The sequence below is a fragment of the Podarcis vaucheri genome (assembly GCF_965113315.1).
Source record: "Podarcis vaucheri genome assembly, chromosome: 1".
NCBI classification, from domain to species: domain Eukaryota; kingdom Metazoa; phylum Chordata; class Lepidosauria; order Squamata; family Lacertidae; genus Podarcis; species Podarcis vaucheri.
In genome coordinates, this window is record NC_138759.1 from 103,022,622 (window position 1) to 103,030,291 (window position 7,670).

Genomic DNA, 7,670 nt, shown 5'->3' on the forward strand with positions numbered 1-7,670 from the left:
TGGCTAAAGAAACTCCAGTACGTCTCCTTATCTGCAGAATAATCTCCACCAATACCGGTGTATTGTGCAAGCTTCCATGGCATGCCTGCCTCACCCCACACCAGACATTAACTTTTAACAAAAGTGATGCAAATACGATCAATGCACCTAGTCCTGCCCAAAGCAAACAGCAAAGAGGACAAGCTTCTCAAAAGAAACAGTTTGGAAAAGAGGACTTGCTGGTGGCATGTGAATTGATCTGTCTGCACTATTCACTTGGAAGGTTTCTCATCGGCTACATGTTGCGCTATCATTATCCTATACGCAGAACCTAAATATCCCCCATCACAATGCACAGCAGGCAGGGGGCCCAGCCCTTCAAGAGGCAATGATCAAATCAAAAATGCATGTGGCGGAGGGTTGCATTTGATTAGCTAAAGCACGGGGTGTGTAAAGGGTAATAGGAGGGTGCTGAAACAAGCTTTCCTGTGTTTTAAGTATACAGTAATGCCATTTCAATTATATATAAAGATTTTTTCAGAACCAGTTCTGGCCACAGCCCAATTATGTGCTGAATCAACCCAATGTGTCTGGTAGGTGCTAGTATAGAACACGATTATTCAGATTTTAAAATTTAATTTTTATTTTAGATGTTTTAAAATGTCGTGGGTTTCGTTTTTTGGTTTTTTTGTTATCCCTCCCCCCTCTTGCTCCCATTATGTGTTGAATGGCAATAGCTCTATGTAGCATTTGACTTGCAAGATCAGGTTTAAGGTGCTGGTTTTAACCTTTAAAGCCCTATAAGGCCTAGGACCCTTGTACCTATGGGACCGCCTCTTCTGGTGTGCCCCACAGAGGACCTTACAGTCTGCTAACAACCACACCTTGAAGATCCCGGGCCCCAGAGAAATTAGACTGGCCTTGACTAGAGCCAGGGCCATTTTGGCTGTGGCCCCAGCCTGGTGGAACGCTCTCCCACAAGAGACCAGGGCAGGATACAAATAAATTATTATTATTATTATTATTATTATTATTATTATTATTATTATTATTCTAGACAGCCACTACTAAGACTGTGGCTGCCACCATACTGGATCCCAAAGATCTACACATTCAATTTGAAACAAGTGCATATGCATGCAACATGATAATGTGAATGCTCCCTCGGCGGTCCTTCCTTTGTGGATGCAATGCTGCTGTGACAAACTCCATCTATGTATATCCATGCCACAGGGGCGTACACTGAGCATGCATATGATAGGGCTGGTGCTCCTTGCCTACACACGTTCAGCAGCATAACCTTGACACACAGCCCACAAACATGGATAGCCTCTATGCTGGTGTCACACTAAATGTGTGCAGGCAGTGTGATGTAAGGTGTAACCCTGTTTCCCGTGAATTTGTATTTAGAGAGTGCCAGTTCTAGGAGCAGCTTCCCCCACCCCTCCATCCCATAATGCAACTTATCCCGGCACGGCTGAGAGAGAGCCCTGTGTGAAATCCTGGGAGTCCACCCTGGCTCATGTCAGAACGACATCTTCCATCATTCCTGACCACTGGCCATGCTGACTAGGACTGACGGAACTGGTGGGAGTCCAACAAAACTGAAGGGTACCATGTTGGCTACCTGTCTCTTATTTGGAGCAGGGGTGGGATTCAGGGGTGGGATTTTAGGCATACCAGCCTACCTAGTTATTATTTAGGTGCAGGGATTTGACCATTTACTTGTTTTAAGGGAAAACTATATAAAAATACAAAAAATGACATTTCAGTTACTTTTTAAAAAATTATAGCCTAAGGATCGTATCATACACACAGCATGCGTCAGTTTTCAGTTTTTGTTACTCAAAGAATCATAGAATTGTAGAGTTGGAAGGGACCCCAAGGGTCATCTAGTCCAACCCCTGCAATGAAGGAATCTCAGCTAAAGCATCCATGACAGATGACCATCCAACCTCTGCTTAAAGACCTCCAAGGAAGGAGAGAGCAAAACCTTGCAAAGGAGTCTCTGTTCCGCTGTCAAAAGGCTCACTGTCAGAAAGTTCTTCCTGATGTTTAGTCAGAAGCTCCACCTTCCATATTTGAAGATGGCTATCATATCTCCTCTCAGTCTCCTCTTTTCCAGGCTAAACATACCCAGCTCCCTCAACCATTCCTCATAAGGCTTGCTTTCCAGACCCTTGATCATCTTGGTTGCCCTCCTCTGCACAGGTTCCAGCTTGTCAACATCCTTCTTATATTGTGGTGCCCAGAATTGGACACAGTATTCCAGGTGTGGTCTGACCAAGGCAGAATAAAGGGATACTATTACTTTTCTTGATCTGGACACTATACGTCTGTTAACGCAGCCTAGAATAGCATTAGCTGCAAAAAATAATGTTTCTTTGGCCTGCTTCTTGGCCTGTGTGTGGAATGCTGAATGAAGGGCCATGAGGAAAATGACCCTACCTTCTTCATGAGTCAGAATTCCAACTGATTCAGACCAAGCAAGCAGTGTAGTTGTTTCACCGAAGCCCCAAACTACGTTCCCATTGTCCCGAATGGGAAAAGAAGCGCAACAGAGGTGCATGTTTAACTGCCTGACATCTCTTCACATGACTAACATGTGAAGGAGGCTCTTAGAAGGCAACTTGGTGAGTTCAACTCCAGCAGTTCTTACTCAAATAAAGCCATCACTATGATTAATGGCATTCTCAAATGCCCTGCTTTACAATTCATATCTCCTTTCTCTTCAGAACAGCCCTGTGAGGGCCAATGACCTTCACAGCTGTGCTGAGATGTGTCCCTGAAAATAGTGCTCTATGCACTGTGCCACAAATCCTGCGATGAGCGTGGCACTCCACAGGGTTCACTAAACCCCCCTCCCAGCCTCCTTTCCTGAAATAGAAAGTTTTGCTGCTGGATTCAAATCTCAGGCGAAGGGAAACTGAGGTGGGGGAAGAGTGGAATAAGGACAGCCTTGCTCACATCTGTGTGTTCAGGTGTTAAATTGCACGGAACAATAAAATCTGCGAAGTTAAAAGCAGTTGGATTTCTTCCTGCACTCAGAGAGAGCAAGTTTCCACCTTAAATACATTAAATTGTACAGCAGCAGCAGCTAAGGTGGTCAATGCAATTAAATTCAAAACCTGAATGTATTGAACTTTTCTGCAATTATACATGGGTCATCTCTGGACAATATGTTGGCCATCTGGTAGCATCTGTGCTGTTCCCACTAATAGAGTTCCTGCTGTGGCTCCAGGCCATGACAGGCGCGCTAAGCGGGTCACATGTTGTGTCTTTCAGCCATATTTAGGTCACAGGGTGTTCCTCCCCCCCCCTTTATTTTTGGAGGGGGCAGATAGGAACAGTCTAGCTGCTCACAAAGGCAAGGGGCACGAAGAACCCTTTAATGCAGGTACTCAGTGTCCGTAAAAAGAAGCACGCACACAAACACACACCAATTGCTGCTCAGATCCGTGATGTACAAACAGAAGGCAGGGAGCTGGATATGCTGAAAACTGTACGGAAACGCTATGAGCCTGCAAATACTGCACCGCTCCCTATTAAAAATAAATAGACGTACAAATAAAGAACCTGCCCATGATGCCGAAACAATACCCTACACAAACACTGTGTAATAGAATGAAATAACGTTACCCTCCCACCGCCCTCTCTTTCTCCCCTCTCTTTTCGCCCAACTGCATGATACCTAGAGCGATGTGTCCCGTACAAAAAGTAAACGAACTGTAAAAAAGGACTATGAATCAAAACCGGAGATGCTGTACATACTCTTCGCTGTTTGTTTTGCAACACAAAAAAATCTTCAGTAAAAACTAATTAGAAAGTAAATAAATAAGCTGTTCCCTATTCTGTTGTGCAAAATGAGAGCTCTCCTCCTCACACACCCCCAGCTCATATTCCCTCTGTGAGTGCTTAGCTGGCCTGTAAGAGAACAGAAAAGAAAGGGATACCTAAAATAACAAGCTCTTCTACCTCCACCCAAATTTAACTCTCCCCCCACACCCGACATGTATAACTTTAGAAAGAAAGAATACATGTATTCAAATCAGGACACCTTCCCATATTTCAGGCCCAGATAGATGTCCCTCCTTAATGACGCTGATACACTTCAGTGATAGAAGAATAGAACCTCTGAGCCACTGCTTATATTAGAATTTGTTCTACTTGTCATTAAAGTGGGTCTGATGCAGATGCACAAACCTTGGGGAGAGCAGCGCCAGCTGCAGGATGAGCCCTTTGGGACAAGCAAACTTTCAAAGAGAATCGAGCCCAAGAACAACTGGTTCCTTTTGTTTAAAGGAGAAGGTGTCTATGCCGCGTGCAAATTGGCTAGGTCCACTGACACTGATAAAGTCACCTCCTTCATTTTCCAGTCTAACAATGCAGAGTACAGTGGTACCTCGGGTTACATACGCTTCAGGTTACATACGCTTCAGGTTACAGACACCACTAACCCAGAAATAGTACCTAAGGTTAAGAACTTTGCTTCAGGATGAGAACAGAAATCGTGCTCCAGTGGCACGGCAGCAGCGGGAGGCCCCATTAGCTAAAGTGGTGCTTCAGGTTAAGAACAGTTTCAGGTTAAGAACAGACCTCCAGAACAAATTAAGTTCTTAACCCGAGGTACCACTGTACTGATTTTCTGGTGCTTGCGACAAGCCCTCCCATGCTCAGAATTTGAGGGCAGAGGGGTTCTTAAAAAATGAAAGAGATGGGGGGGTTTCTGGTGGGGGGAGTGCAACCACATAAACATTTATATGGATGAACATTGAAATTGATAAATATACCTGGAACTTGGGGCAGAGGATAAGAAAAAAACCCTGCTTGTAGCATGTGGGAAAGGTGGGAGGACAAAAAGCAGGTGTGTGCCTGGAAGCACAGCAGAAAAACAACAACAACTATTGGTGGTAGATACGTTGATCTTGGGCTAATGACTGCAACTGACAGATATCCATTGCATTCACACATTCGATTTTTAAAGGGAAGTACAAAGGCTTCACACACACAATGGTAAGCCATGACCTAAAACAAACCATGGTTTACTGTGAATGAGCTGCATTCCCATGCACACTGCTCAATCATACCTGCCCCTCTTCCCCCTGTGCTGTATCAAGACGGAACAAAGCAGAGTGCAGCCTTAGTGCTATAGTATTTGTTGCAATCGTTTGTTTGAACCAAACCAAACCATGAACATTGGTCCACGTGTAATGCTAAGCCAGTGAATTTGTTTGTTTCCTCCCAGAGCAGCAAAGGGAGGAGAGAGGTGGATATGACTGAACTGCATGAAACAGAATGCTGCTTGTTCACAGTAATCCATAGTTTATGGTTTACTATTACATGAAAACCAGGTCAATGTATGAAGAAACACTTATTAGTCATTGCCACAGTGATAGATGAGAGAAAAACCTTCATTAACAATCCCCCCATATCTGTCCGTCTACTCTAATTTTATTTTTTATATTTCATCTATGAAAAAGTTTTTTAAAAATAAATAAATAAATAAATCCCTGTGTTGTTTTCTGCAAAATAAGTTGAATAGGCTTTTAAAATACAGTGTACTCGCCTGTATCTTGACCAACATAAGCAATTTCAGTTTGACATCAATTAGCAAGTTGCTTTTACCCTTATAGACATATTTATAATGGAAAGGAGTGCATTTAGGCTTTAAGGTCCTGCCAACTAATCAATTTGATGAACTAATTGATAATAAATGTTAATTGACAACTAACAGCAGTCAATTAATTGCATTTCAAATGCAGCTCCAGGAAGCTGAGCTGAACATTATTTCACCTCAAGCTACTCAAATAATAGCTCACAGTGACTTTGAACAGGCTTCTGAGGTCAAAATTGGCACCCTTTCCTATTTGTTATTGGGAGATCATAGCACATGAGTTCGTAAAAACAGTGACATGTGCCTAAGCTCAGTTTGCAAAGTAATTTAAAGAGGGTGGGCACTTAATGGAACACCCCTCCATGCTCTCTCATAAATAAAGGTCGTGCGAGCCCTTTTCTCATGAAGACCTGTTATCACTTCCACATATTCTCTTTGGGATGAATTGAGAGGTACAGGTCTCCAGTTAGAAAGGAGTATTTGTTTTTGTAAAGGTTTAGATGGATCAATAAACTATTGATGGGGAATAGGGCAAGAGTGGATCCTTTGATTTGTTTAGTTGTGTTGAGAGCAGGAGAATTCTGGGCAGTTCCTGGCCCACTCGAGACTGCTGACTACAACCCAGTCCTGACCTTGCATTTATGGTGGCACTCAGTGGCAGGGGCGTGGCACACACCCTGGGGGCATGGCACGCCATCTGCGGGGACGTGGCGCCCAGCGCGGGTTGTGGGACAGCCGCAATGGCACCCCACCAGGATCACACTGCCAGGGGTGGTGCGCTCCCCCCCACCCCTCTTCCTCCTCCAGTGGTGGCACCTCCTATACTTCATAGCTTTGGAACTCTAACCATGAGGATGACTAGTGGTGTGTAGCCTCTAGCCACATGGTGCACGAACTGGTCGACATTCAAGAAAGCAGAAAATAGTTGCAATTACTCAGAAGAAGAGTGCCGAAAACCAGTTTTTATACCCAAAACTGTCTCTATCACGTGAATAGCTTTCCAAATCACAAGAAAGAAAGAAAGAAAGACTGATGGCCAATATAGTTGTACCATGAAGAAGGGAGAAGATTATCAGCATGTCCCACCTTACAGTCTTCTCAGACAGCAAACAAATATATAAACTTTATGGTAAAGGTAAAGGTAAAGGGACCCCTGACCATTAGGTCCAGTTGCGGATGACTCTGGGGTTGTGGGGCTCATCTCGCTTTATTGGCTGAGGGAGCCAGCGTACAGCTTCCGAGTCATGTGGCCAGCATGACTAAGCCACTTCTGGCGAACCAGAGCAAGCGCACGGAAACACTGTTTACCTTCTCGCTGGAGCTGTACCTATTTATCTACTTGCACTTTGAAGGACTTTCGAACTGCTAGGTGGGCAGGAGCTGGAACCGAGCAAAGGGAGCTCACCCCGTTGTGGGGATTCGAACTGCTGACCTTCTGATCGGCAAGCCCAAGAGGCTCAGTGGTTTAGACCACAGTAGCTCTAATTTATACAGGATGGGCATATGACTGAGCCTTTCACTATTACTGCCCTTCCTCCTCATACTACAGGGGTGGGAACCTTTTGGGCTCCACAGACCAGATCATTATTAAAGCTGGCCTGGTGGCCAAACTTGACAGGAGAGTGGGACTGACCACCTATCAATCACCTGACTTCACCAATTAAGGTGAGGAAAACATGGAGGCAGTCAGTTAAAAAAAGGTTGAAAGGCAATGGAATTTTATGCCTGCGCTTAAAAGGAACCACCTTTCACTGGGAAAAGTTAAGGAGGTCATCAGATCAGTGAAGATTAACTTGTGGCCCTCTAGATGTTGTTGGACTCTAGCTCTCATCAGCATGGCCGGGGGAATTGAAATCAGGAATATCTGGAGGGCTGCATGTCGCTACCCCCATAGCCCACCATATATATGTTGCCAGAGTGAAGTGAAGGGAGCAAGCAGATAATGCACAACTTTACGACCCCAATTGCTGGTTTTCTGGTTACTTGAGGGAAAATTTATCACATACTAATTACAACTGTATGACAGTTGTCATTTAGGGTAGGGTTGCAATATGTCCAGTATTCAGACCACGTAACC